A 13752-nucleotide genomic window follows, 5' to 3' on the forward strand; every position below is an offset into this window, starting at 1 on the left:
CCTACTACGATTTTTTTGCCCGAAAAACTACTTCAGTATGTCTTCATCAGCTCGAGAGCAATATTTGGCAATATATTGCCAATAACCTGCTAATCTTCATCCTTACGAAGGTTGTGCATAATACTCAACAAAAACATAGGCTAGTAGAGGCCGTCCAAACAATGAACTCTCTCTCTCACTCTCTCTCTCTCTCTCTCTAAGTGCCATATCGTTTGACTTTGGCGATCATGCTGTTCCACAACCCTCGGCTCCTAGCCTTCTGTATTAGTACCACTCCCAGTTCTTTCACTCCTCTCTCTTCCAACAATTTCTGCAGATTATCCATCCAAAGTATCCTCCTTCTTCCCCTACTCCTTCTTCCCACAATTTTCCCTGTCAGAGCAAGATTCTCTAGGCCTTCTTTACGTGTAATGTGACCCATGAACTTCAACTGCCTAATCAACATCTCACGTATCATTTTCCTTTGCACTCCAGCTCGTGTAAAAACTTCCACATTAATAACTTTGTCAGTCCAGGGGGTTTTCATCATTCTTTTTAAAAACCACATTTCGCAACTTTCCAAACGCTTTTTAGTATCAGAGGCTAAAGTCCATGTTTCACTACCATACATAAGTACTGGGTAGATGTAACAATTCAATACTCTTATTCTGGTCCTCAAACTCATTGTACGATTTGTCAGAATTTTGCCTAACTCAAAAATGCAGATTTACCGAGAGCTACCGTATTCTTTACTCACAGACCCTGTAGTGATATGCGGAGTGGGTCTATCTGCAGAAGATAGTTTTCTTGTATTTATCGAGTGACATAAGTCAAGATTTTGTTGTTTTCTCAATCGACTTCTATGAAAAGCCGAAGAAAAAAAAAAATCAAATCATATCTTATTATGAATTATACTAATTAAGATTGACAAACGAAGAAACCAGAAAATTTCCAATTTTACTGTTAACATAGCATAGGAACATAACATAGAAGGAAAGCGATTTCCAAATTCCTAGTTTTTATACCAGCTGAAACATAATTATGTGACAAACTTTCTAACATTTGATAAACGAACTTGAACACAACATAATTGCTGTCGACTCCTGACGACGGATATTCAACCTGTTCGAAACGTCGAGCCACTCCTACTACCCATCTTCTTCAACCGACGCTATAGTTCTCCTTAGAACTATAAGCTCAAGAAAGATTACCAACAGTCTTTTTCAGGATTACACACAAGCTCTAGAAAGAGAGATTACCGACAATCCTTTTCAGGACTCCCCAATCCCCCCCCCCCTCTCTCTCACACGGTGCAACCTTAAACTTACTGTTACAGTATAACATTATTCATTGTTCATAATTTCACAATGTACATGTATATAACTTAATAAATAGCATAATTACATACATATAATAGGAAAATATTAACGCACTATTGTATACGCAGTTATTTCAACCCCCAAACTAGAACAAACATTTTTTTCAGAACAAAATTGAATACTTCTAACATTTTGATTTTCATATTTCTCAACATAAATTAATTTAAATTATGAGTTTGTTCTTTATACAAAATCTCACAATCTGCCCCTACCATCTCCATCCCTTCCCTCTTCTCTAACTCATTGGACTTAACCCCCTCCCCCTCCCTCTCCCCTTCAATTCTACTTATGGGGAAAGAAAATGCATTTTGGGACAGGTTTCTTTACTATATCGAAATGACTTACGCTGTTGCCTTCGTTCCACCTCCATAAAACTTCCAAGTTTTTCCATTATCTCAGATGCAGGGAAAAGTTACTTTCATCAATTCCAATTCATCTTCTTTGAAAACTGCGTTTAATTTCATCCACAGTTATAGATCATCCACAGTCATAGATGAAGTACGTTCTCTTACCATGAAAATCAAATACTTTACCAGAATTAATTGATTTACCAATTTTCCTTGATCAATTAATGTTATTCCAAAAATATCTCTTCCCACCTATACTTCTCTTGCGCAATGACCGATTACATTTAAATGTATGGATCGATTATATTACACAGCAGATGTAGATAAACGTTTCATGAAAACTGTTAGCAATAATAAGTTACAATAGTTTTTACAATTTATTAAAATTGTTGCATTTGATAGATAAAAGCAAATTTAAGATATTGTTTCAGCGTTTGTTAAAGATACTAAGTTTTATGAAACAAAGCCTGTTTTATATTTTAGAACACAAATATTAACCTGGAAAAAGTGCATAAATATGTAATGCTCTATATATAACAAAACGTGTACATACCACGTCTAGCGATAGACTCTCCCCCCCCCGACTACCTGCTGTTCACCAAATAACCACACATGTTGGTGGGTTTGCAGTGGTTTCTTACTTTCAAAACAATAGTGTTCCGCAAAGTTAAACATCCTTGTTACCCAATAGCCCGTGGACCACCATATTTACATACATATTTTGTTTTTAAAACTACTCATCACTTCTGATATTATTTTCATAAGTAGAGGTAATACTTTTATATTCATCTCTCTGGGCAACATTGTTTCATGATTCCTCGCTACATTCGATATGTAAGTAGGCCTACTTTGATTATTTTTCTGCCTTTTTTCCTTTTGTGTAATAATATCGTGTACAATTTTTCTTGTTTTGTCCTTAAAATTGGAAATATTTGTTTATGTTTATTATAATTTTGAAGGGCAATATGTTAAACAATTCACTGTTTACTTCTAATCTCAATTTTTTGTTCCCTGTTAAGTTTGGTGACTGTATAGAATTATTTTATACCACTTTGGTGAATGTATAGGATTCTTTTATACAATTTTGAAAATGTGCAACTATGTCATCTATGTACGTATATCAGTCTTTGGACTGTTTTCTTTACAGGGATTTTCTTTATAAACCGAAATGAATGATGAATGAATATTACGAATGTTAGCAAATATGCACAGACTTGCTTAAAGAAGAAAATGAATGCATGACTCGAGAAGAAAGCTAACACAAGGAACGTAATACATATAGATTACTTTGTAGATCTCACACATAATTATTATTAATAAAAACGTTTTATTTGGTATGAATAACAGAATTCTGAAGAAATAAATTTTTGTGATATTTTTTATGTAGATAATTTATGAACAAGAAATAAAACCAATAATAGCTGGGGTGGTACATTTTTTTAAATGTATTCAAGTTTCAAGATTAAAAAAAAAATAATCAAAGTCTATACAAATATTTGGAATTATATATCCATTGCAAGCTTGTACAGCACAAACCGATAATAATATAGATAAAATCTATCAGGTCACAAAAACGAATAAAAATTGTATTAGAAAATTGTCTGATATATTTGTTATAGCCACGGACGCTTGCTAAATACATTTTGCCTTCAAATTGCAATTTATAGCTATTGAAATCAACTAACTTTATTTTGATATTCGTTTTTGTTTACAACTATTCCAACAACGAAGAATTTACACGGAGAAGCTGTATCCATGCATTAAAGGTAGTGAAAGGGGAGGGGGGCCGGGGGGGGGGGGGGCAAGTGTCACGGGTAGAGGTTATAGAACCACCCAAGTTATAATATGACCGCCGAACTGACAGCGATCATCATGTGGATAGGAGGACTATTTTTCAGTATCCAGATTCGATACAAACCCTGCAGGCTATGAAAAACAAGGGGGAAAATCTAGTATAATTGCAGAAATATCGGAGAAACTGACATTATTTAGATATATAGACATATTATAGTTTGAGTGGATGCCTGCGCATAATGAACCACAGGGACTAAGCGACACACAAAAAAAAAAACGGAATATATCTCAATTAACAAATCACATGTGTCATTTTATCAGCAATTATGGCAAATCAGTGGGAAACAACAGATAAAGGAAGATTCCTATTTCAGATCCATTCTGATATAGAGACTTATTAACTGATCTGGATTTTGTAGAAAAGATAAAAGATTATAATGAGAATGAAAAAATGCAAATTAGAATCAATATCATTAAACATAAAAAGGGCTATGTGATTTTTGTCATGAGACTGAAACAATTGAATGTTATTTAATGGTCTGTAAGAAATATATAAGAGAGAGGAAAAAGTTGTTTTCAAGGCTGAAGCTAAAAAAAAAAGGAGTTTACATAATTTCTTGTGAAAGAAGATGATCTGCACGCTCTGGTGGTTTTTTAATAAAAAGCCACATATAGATATCACTCATTAGGGGAGTTCACACCTACAAACAAAAAGTGAGGTTTAAAAAAAAAAAATCGATTCGAATAATTTCATAAATTTTCGCGATCCAATTTGCAGAAAGTCTTGCAATTTTTCAGAATAATCGCAATAGTTTGCCGGGCGCTTTAATTTTGTGTGAATGATATTGATTATTTAATCCCAGGATTCCGAGCGCGCGTACGGCGTCGAGACTCACGCATGCGCATTTCGAACGTTCTTGCCGTCGAGCGAGCGAGTTCACGGTTGCAGTCTGAGCATGAGCAGATCAAGGTCATTGCAGAACAAATTGTGAAATACACGGAGACGAAGTACTGGATACGTGCTCATAAAAGTTATGTAATCGTTATTCATTCTTGCACATTCAGTTTACCCCATGATACACAGGTGGAAGTATTCTTTCAAAAGGGGAAAACAAAGGCTATATCATATATCACCTCCGTCGCTGTAGGAGTGATTATTTCACAATGTACAAAGTGGGACCTCTTCATGTTTTGAAGATCTGTGGATATTCGGGGTCATTGCAGTAATGTGCTAACCGTGGACTGGTCTATTCTCCTGTGTGTGAATCCGGTGTGAATGTCGCAAACAAAAATCAACCTTTGCATCAATCAATCAATCAATCAATCAATCAATCGCGATCCAATTCGAACTAAATGTTATGTGTGAACGACCCTAATGCAGCTGGCGAGTTATAACTAGCTTTGCCAAGGTGATGTAAAGAGCAAGTTATATTAATTTGTTTATATGTTTGGTTTTTGTTGTTAATTATAATTTATATCTGTACACGTCTAAACGCCAATGTTTATTTTGTATTTGAATTATTTTACGTTCGTCTTCACTCTCTCAGAAAGGAAGGCCAAAGGAAAAGTATAGTTTAGCACTGCACAGTATTAATAATCGCACCCAGTTCACGGTCGACACCTAAATTATTGCCCACATCATCGATTGAACGGAAGCTGTGAAACTCACTGAATCAATATTTGAGCCAGAGAAAAAGAAACAGCGCCATCTATAATCATAATTGACGAATAACTCCAAAAACAGTCATAGCCAGGCGGAAATAATTTTTTTCCCAGATTTGACAGCCTTAAAGTTGAAGGGTGCACAAACGAAAAAGAAAGGGGGTGCAATAAATGCCAACAAAAAGAGAGGAAGAAAAAGGGGAGAAATTAAATTAAAGTCATGATCCATTTTAATAAAGGCGATCCACCCCTTGTGTCCATTAATTTGTGTGAAAGCAAAAAAATAAGATAAACAGAAAGGCGAACGTTTAATATGAATCGGATCAATGATAAGAAAGCTAAGAATGATTTAAATATGAAATCAATAAGTCTATGTGAATCTCAAATTGGCAGTTTGGCCAGTGAATAATGTGACGTAGTCGCGGATAACTCTCCCGGTTGTAGTGTACACAAATGTCATTAAGTTATTTTTTGTCTCCTAAGTGCCTTCTCCCTTGGGGAACTTCACAAAATTAGTTTGGTAAGCATTTTTATATAAGTCATTTAAAGTCATTTAAAGAGAAAAGATCCTCCTGAGTAATAGATTTTTGAAAAATGGACATTTTAGTCAAAATAATGAGAAAGTTGTCCTCCACTACATCACAGATTCATTACCCGTTCAGCCACTTGGAAGAGCCCATTCTTATAACTTTCATAAGTTCACAGCTTTCACTAGTCTACTTTTTTCATTTTCTGCTTTCATCTACAGTAGTTTTCTATCAAGATTATATTTGCTTTTAAAGATTATGCGCCCCTCTTACGCAGGGTAAATTGGATAAAGGTTTTGAGAGTTTAAGCCGCGAATAGTTTCTTAAGCTTCTTCGCATGTGCTCCACATGCAGGATCTCATAATTTTACCCGCCAATATCAATTATATATTTTAAATAATATTTCAAAGGGTCCTAACATTTTCATACCTGTTGCCTTGCTCCTTATTGCGCCTCAACAAACAGCAGTGTAAAAAAAAAGATGGCATTAAGGAAGGTTCTGTTTTTGAAAAAATCATCACTGTCTGTTACCTTGCTAAATTCTTAATTTGAATATATTCCTCCAGATAATTCGTTGATTCTAGACCACAGATGAAGAAGAATTGAATTATTAACCTACATCTTTGGTGCGGTCATACACATAGGGCTACAAGAGCCGGGGGGAGGGGGCTCCCCGAAGATTTTTAGAGTCCTAATTTGTCCACGAATTTACCTTTATTGATCAAGTGAGTCGTTTTGGAAGAAAGTTTAATCATCGTTAACAATAACAGCCGGATAAGTACCCGTGGACTATTACTCACATAGGCAACTGTCCCCAGACCTCTGAAAACTACCCGGAGAGCCAATCCCGATCAAAAACTATCACCTAATTCAATTCCACCCTAGTCCAGATTCTTTCCCTTTTTATATTTATGTTTTATTCTTTAGTTATCTTTGTCCTCCTCGGATAATTATCCGGGTCCCGAGGATATTGTCCTTGTATATTGGTGGTTACTAAAGATAGTTCTATTTTTACGATGGGTGGAGTGGACGGTGGACAGTGATATTATCCTGAAAATGCCCACTGGTATATAGATGGAATCAGCGTGCTGATAAAATAATAATGGACGTTTCCGAAAATTCCAACCAATAATTATTTTGATCACTTTCCTATAAATTACGTGAAACAAAATTCTGATCCTACTGAGTTTCGTCCATTAAATCGCCCGTCCCTTTTCGCATCTCGGTCTCATTAATTCGTATTGGTATTGTACTTGTAAACCAGAAAGCAACTGATACTATATTCATGATGTTGTAAATAGTAATTCATCTACTACACATAGCTGTGACGCAGAGCTGATTTCACATTGCAAAATTATGTTATAACACTCAAGATATAAACACAAATGCATTACCTTACATTTCAGTTGTGTATTCCAATACTAGTATACATGTCTCCAGTTCATGTCGGATAAGGAATGAAGAAAGTAATATATAGTTATATATCAACAAGTCGCAAAGCAAAGTATCCTTGTCGTATAACATGTTATATACGTGGCGGCGTGGCGCTGTAGTTTTTTACACTCGTGAAATTATAGACTTTGGTCCTTGCACGCACGAAGCCAAAATAGACAAAGGAAAGGTTGTGACAATACAGTTCAATATCAACGCAAATATACAAGGAAACATTACATTCACGACTATATCATCACCGTCCATTGGACTCGTGGTGCAATCCTTGAAATTCACTTTTTCGGGGGGGGGGGGGGGACAGATGGACTCCGTTTTTAGTGGAAATCCGCTCTCAATAATAGGGTTTTCCGATTACTACTTGGGAGAGGTTTCAAATCCAAAGAATCGGTCCCAAATATGACTATTCAAAACGTCGATTTCTGCTCATCTGCATTAAGAGAATTATCATCCCTATAAATCACTCATGTTTATGTCGTGTTTTGTTGAAATTTTGAATTAAATTCCATTACCTATAGGCATGCACTAAAGGGTGCACCCTGGAGCAATTGACAAAGGGGCACCGTGCTCTGTGATGTTTTTCAAGTACCCCTAAAATTGTCTTTCTCTTTAATGATTAGTGTCCTTTTCATCTGTTGTTATAGTACTTATGCCTACCTATTGTGCCCTAAATCTCCAAGGAATTGGAGCAGCTGTTTAGGGTAGGAGAGTCCGAAAGCCCCCCCCCCAAAAAAAAAAAACAAAAAACATCGAGAGTGCACCTTTTTCAAATCATAGTCTTGTTCCTTTGAAACGCTACCAAGTGCACCTACCAGAAAATAAATACTTTTCATGAATTTGTCCATTTAAAGTACCGAATCGTGTCAAATAAAAATGGAGACATGTGATGGGGGATGTTTTCTGATATAACTGAAGAGGTCCATCTGGTTGGGGATGTAACTAGAACATTATTCCCCCTCCCCCCACATAATCAGTGAAAAACTTCTTATTCATTTTGATAAGCTTTCACTTGCTGTGCTGCAAGCTTCTTCAACACTCTGTCGTAGCTGGCGCTGCGACAGAAAGTGACAAAGATTAACACCAATAATACTCACATACTAACATAGACTGTGATAATTAAAAGGACAATATACTTTTTCTTCAACGTAAACGTTCCCATTCTACTATCTCGTTGAACTGCATCAATGTTTTTACCTTCTCGGCTGTGATTTTCCCTCATTGAAAAGTAAAGGCTTTGTTATTGAATTTGAAAGTCTTTCCAATTAAATCTTTGTTACATTTACAACTCCAACTGGTACGTCACATTTACAAGTAAATGGCTACGCCCATGTCATGCTAAAAGGCATAACATCATGCCAATAAATCTTCATCTCGTATACACGTTGTACATGTTAGATTTAATGATCATCAAAAGGCAGGAATTCATTTCATTTTACAGAATATCTATATATTCTTTGGGGGTAAGTTCCCCTTTAAAAAAAGGCGCCATCTACGACATCGGTCTGAAGAAGCCTGCTACACAGCAAGATAAGTTATTTCCCACTGGCACTGATTGTAGAGAAAACATTAATTTTCTTTGTATTAACTATTAACAAGTGCTCCTTTTCCAACAAAAGAAAACAAGATTTGGTTATTAATTTTTAAAAAAAATGGTTTTAATGCTCCCTCCATCTTTTAATAACGCTCCGCCGCTTCAGCCTAAGTTTTGAATTCTAAATTAGTTATGAAATATTTATAAATTGCCTCTAGTTATTTTATTTTCTTAATGATGAAATCCGCTCTCACACACTCATAATATGCTTTATATTTCAGCCATGCAATGGCAACCCCCAAACATCAAGAGAGATGCAATTCATCTTGTAACAGTGACAGAAGCAACAATGAAGGGAAATGGAAGGTAAGAAAGGAGGGGTGTCAAAAGTCGAAGGATAACATTGGGGAGATGGTGAAATATATTGGTGAAAAAAATCATACCAGCTTCCAGAATTAGGAATAGCCTTTAGTCCTTCGAGACTCACTTTTGGCCAGCCGTCGAGGGTTGGAAGTGGGGTGGGGGGGGGGGGGGGAAGAAGCAATCTTTTATTCGAGAATATTTGGGATTCCATGTAGAGTTATAGGGTTAGGGACTCGTTGAGTTATGGGTGGGTTCCCCGGAAAAATCCGGGGGAATCCTCCCACTTTATTAACAAATATGAGGTGTGTGTCTCTTATTGCCATGAAAAGGCTTTCGTTCAGTGGAAGAAACAAAGCTTGTCTAATATTTATTAATTCTATCATATTCGACAGGTGTCCGTGAGAGGTCCACCCCCGAGTTTCCAGGTTGAGTTCACGCTCAATCCACTCAATCAATTCTCGGATCAACGAGGAATAAAGATAGAAATTATGTTGGATGTCAAGGTAAGATGACTAGAGAAAAGGGTATTCAAATGAGTGTAAACACTAGAAAATGATTTCATGCAATAATACTAGTCTAAAAATTTCCTGGAAATGACAGATAAATGTTATCAAAAATGACTTGCTTGCTGAGCCAACATAATGTTTACATTTAAAACAGCAAAAGGAACGAATTATACAAGAGGCAGACATTTAAAGTTGATATTGTAGTACTGTCAATATAGTGTCATATCCAATTGTCACCATGTTAAATATGAACTTTGCCATAATCATTTTAGGAATCATCTATCCATAGTCATGAATAATTGTTATTGAATCAATAAATATTATTTTGTGATTTTTTTTTACCGTGACAGACAACTGTTTTAGTCATTAGATTATTTGAGAGATCACGTGCCCAGCCCTAAATAATAATGGAAGCTTTGAAATATTCTAATGATGCATCGACCTCGATGATAATGTCATGTCGTTATGATTTCATATGGGATCTTGTCTTGAAATATTCGCACAAAATGTTACCGATAAGCTTTGACCCTCATTTAACTCATTGACAAAAAGGTTGTCAGTCTGAACGTAGGTGGCGGGTTTAGCCCCCTGAGCCCCCAAACAAACTCCAAAGTCGGGTCGATGTTACCCCGTGAAGGCCAAGATGTGACCATTTCTTAATCCCAGCTCATGACTTTGCAGAGTTAGTGCAGTAATGTTGTATGACATGCACCAACTGGGTTACTAAATGAACTCATTTAATTTTATACCACTATACGTATTAAAATGTAATCATTTTCTCTTTCATTTTTGCAGCAAGGAGATAAATCAGAGATGCTGCCAGTGAGCGTCCAGCCCACCGACGAAGATGGAAACAGCGGTGCGGAACAAGACACTGCTCCCGAAACTGGGTCGGACCATGGACCTGATGAAGCAATGACGGAGATTGTAAGCAGAGCTTCGTTAACCTATGTTTTAATGATCCGTTCACGTGAAAAACAAATATAAATCAGTCCAGGAGTTAGCTAATCATAATTATTCATGAATGGTGGTGGGTGGTTATTGATAATTATGTTCAGGGATGCTCAAAGCTAGACTTTGAACTACACAAGTTTCAGGGTAAGATTAATTACCCTATCTACCAACACAACAATACTTGATAGCGATTCAATTTATCAAAAGAGGAAAAAAATTAAAACGAAATGGTTTATAATGATGTTTTTCTTTCATTCACCCCATTTCCTCTTATCCATTTTTCTAGGGATCACTGCGATCTGATGAAGGCTGTGATTAGAGAGAACCTTGTGCAACCTGTACATGTGCAGTGACCGTCAGACCTCCGTCTTCCTCTTTCTTCGCACCCGGCATGCCAGAGGAGTGAAGTGCTGTAGTTTAATAATCCATGATTTCTTAGACGGGTAGGGGGGGGGGGGGTATGACTGTGAATTTAATTAGGGTTTTCACAGATATATCAATCAGATAAAATTATTTACGTATCGGACCGACCTTTAACATCACCATCTGAAAAGCGTGACACAGTTTCGAACAAGAGTCCGATCAGGGTAAGAGCAAATATCTGGCCGAAAATCGGAAAATTATGCCGACCGATATTTGGTTCAGTGGGGGGGGGGGGGGGGGGGGGGGGGGGGGGGGGGGGGGGGGGGGGGGGGGGGGGGGGGGGGGGGGGGGGGGAAAGGTAAGGTCATTTTGGTCATTTCATTCCCCCCCCCCCCCCCTGCTCTGCGTACGCGACTGTATTGTGTATGATCGAATCTCATTGAGTGCATAATTTCTTCCCCGAAAGTCCGGAAATCAATGCTAAGAGGGAAGAAAGCGTATTTACAAAGTTACAACCTCAATACTAGTCCAGATCTGGCCGATTTGATTAAAGATAATAAATCCCCACTTCAGAGTCCGTGATCTACCACTTCTTGCTGCAAACCGATGATGACGGCTCGTGATCCTCGACTTTTTACAACGCCATCTTCGGCGGCTTGATTCAATTTAGGGAATATTATAGAGATAAAACATAAGAACCAGTCAGATTCTGGACTAGGCATTATTGCCCAAATTATGAGGTGAAGATGATTGTCTGAATATTTCAATTAGTTTAGCCTTTCAAATTTGTACCATTATGATAGCATATAGCCTTTTACAAAATTTATATTCTTTACGACGTGTAGAAATTGGATCAATAAATTATTAAGAGGGTACATTTCCGAAGAAAAAAAGATTAACATCAAAGGAATTACTATAGGATTGGTACGCGTAGGAAACCAAATCAAAAATGGCTTTAACAACTAAATTACTCATACCCCTACCAAGTTTTGTAATTTTTGGAAGTAAGTGAACAATATATTTGTCCCCTTTATGTTTCTAGATAATGGGACATTATGAAAGCTTACATCTAACAGTATTCATCAATGGCTCCAATTCAACAGTCCATTGGTTTATTCTTGAGTAATTTTATTGTTACGAAAAATACAAATATATCAAATTTACTAGGGGTATGAATAATTTAGTTGTTATCTGTATGTCCAACGCTAAAGCCCACTTAAGCCGACTTGCCATAATTTTATTGTTTCTGTTATATTGTTTTGTGTACCTGCTAAAGCGCACTTCGTATTTCGTATTACACTGGTTCATGGACCTGGGTTTGAAAATTTACTTCTTTGTCAATGTTCTTTCCACAATTAGTTGTAGTAGATGTATAGATGACACATATAAAACAAGTTGTCGGTCATTGAGTTTAGATTCCGTGTAATTTTCATGTGTATACAGTATTCTAATTAAAGTAGTGGCTACGATGACATTATGAAAAAAAATAGGGAAGAGAGAGATGGAGAGTGAGAGGTAAGGGGTAGGGGGAATAAGGGGAAGTGAGGGAGAGAGTGAAAAAGGGAAGGAGGGAAAAGGGAGAGAGAGAGAGAGAGAGAGAGGAGAGAGAGTGGGGGGGAGGGGGAGAGGAGAGAGAGAGAGAGAGGGAGAGATGGCGGGTGGGAGCGTGAAAGAAAATAAGGGGGAGATGGTTACAGAAAGATGGAGGGAAAAGTCATGGAAAGGAGATTAAAAATGTTCTCCCTATCCACTTCTCTCTCTGTTTCTCTTCTCTCACCCCTCTCGCTTTATCTCTCTCTCTCATCTCTCTCTTTCTCTCTTCTCTCTCTAACGGCCTCTCATAGCCTCAGTGGCGGATCCAGGGGGCCCGGGGGGCCGCCCCCCCCCTTGAGAAAAAAAATCATGTAAAATCACGCGATTTTAACCTTTTTGGGGGGTTGGCCCCCCCCCCCCCTGGCGCTCACGGGGGGGGGGGGGGTGCTCACTACCTACCCCCCCCCCACTGAGCGAATTTTCGGCTGGTTGAGTTGTTGCGATTTTTTGGGGGACTCCCAAAAAAAAAAAAAAAAAAAAGTGTCGCGCTTCGCTTACCCCCCCCCCCCCCCCCCCCCCCCCCACTGAGCGACTTTTCGGCCGGCGCGATTTTCAAATTTTCGGGAGCAAAAAAAAAAAAAAGTTGGGCCCCCTCCCCTAAGAAATCCTGGATCCGCGCCTGCATAGCCTACAGCTACAATCAAAGCGGGAACTTGTTAAGCCCTGATCGAAGATTGTGGATATCATGACAAGGCTACGACTAATACAAAGCTAGGTTAATTCGGATTTTTCTACTACGATACTTTCTATTTCAACCAACATTGTTCTTTGTTTACACCACTCTTGTTTTAAAGAATTTTTTGGCAACGTAACCAGGCGCGGGGGGGGGGGGGAGGCCCTCCCCCTGGCAAAAAACAGGTAGAAAATCATAAATGTTCCTTTATTTTAAACAAAGAGGAAAATGCCCCCCCCCCCCGGCACACAAAAAAAGAAAAAAAGTAAAACCTTTTGTAATAGTTTTTTTTTTTGCTCAAGAGGGGGGGGGGGGGGGGGGGGGGGGGGGGGGGGGGGGAGGGGTTGATGTTGAGAAAAAAAATAAGGTCGGCGCGACTTTTTTAGTGTTCACTTCCCCCTCCCACCCCCGCCCCAAATGAGCGAAGAATTGGTCGGCGCGATTTTCAAATTTTGGGGGGCAAAATTTAAAAAAAATTATTTAGTAGGTAAGTAGGGCCCAGGCGCGGATCCACGGGGGGGGGGGGGGGGGGGGGGGGGGTGAGACGGGCCCGGGTCCCCCCTGGCTATTATATATATATATATTTAGTTTAGTAAGTGATCACACAACCCGCTCCCCCCCCCCCCCCCTCC

At 38.2% G+C, this 13752-nt stretch overlaps 1 long non-coding RNA gene across 1 annotated transcript; it reads left to right on the plus strand.

Moving 5' to 3' along the window:
* The first annotated feature begins 9430 nt into the window (after nucleotides 1-9430).
* LOC100889691 lies at nucleotides 9431-10912 on the plus strand. The gene is made up of 3 exons (XR_004062001.1): nucleotides 9431-9534; nucleotides 10333-10464; nucleotides 10778-10912. It is a non-coding gene; the product is annotated as an uncharacterized LOC100889691 (long non-coding RNA).
* The last annotated feature ends 2840 nt before the right edge of the window (nucleotides 10913-13752 follow it).

This window comes from Strongylocentrotus purpuratus, unplaced genomic scaffold (assembly GCF_000002235.5).
Source record: "Strongylocentrotus purpuratus isolate Spur 01 unplaced genomic scaffold, Spur_5.0 spur5_scaffold_7, whole genome shotgun sequence".
Lineage (NCBI taxonomy): Eukaryota > Metazoa > Echinodermata > Echinoidea > Camarodonta > Strongylocentrotidae > Strongylocentrotus > Strongylocentrotus purpuratus.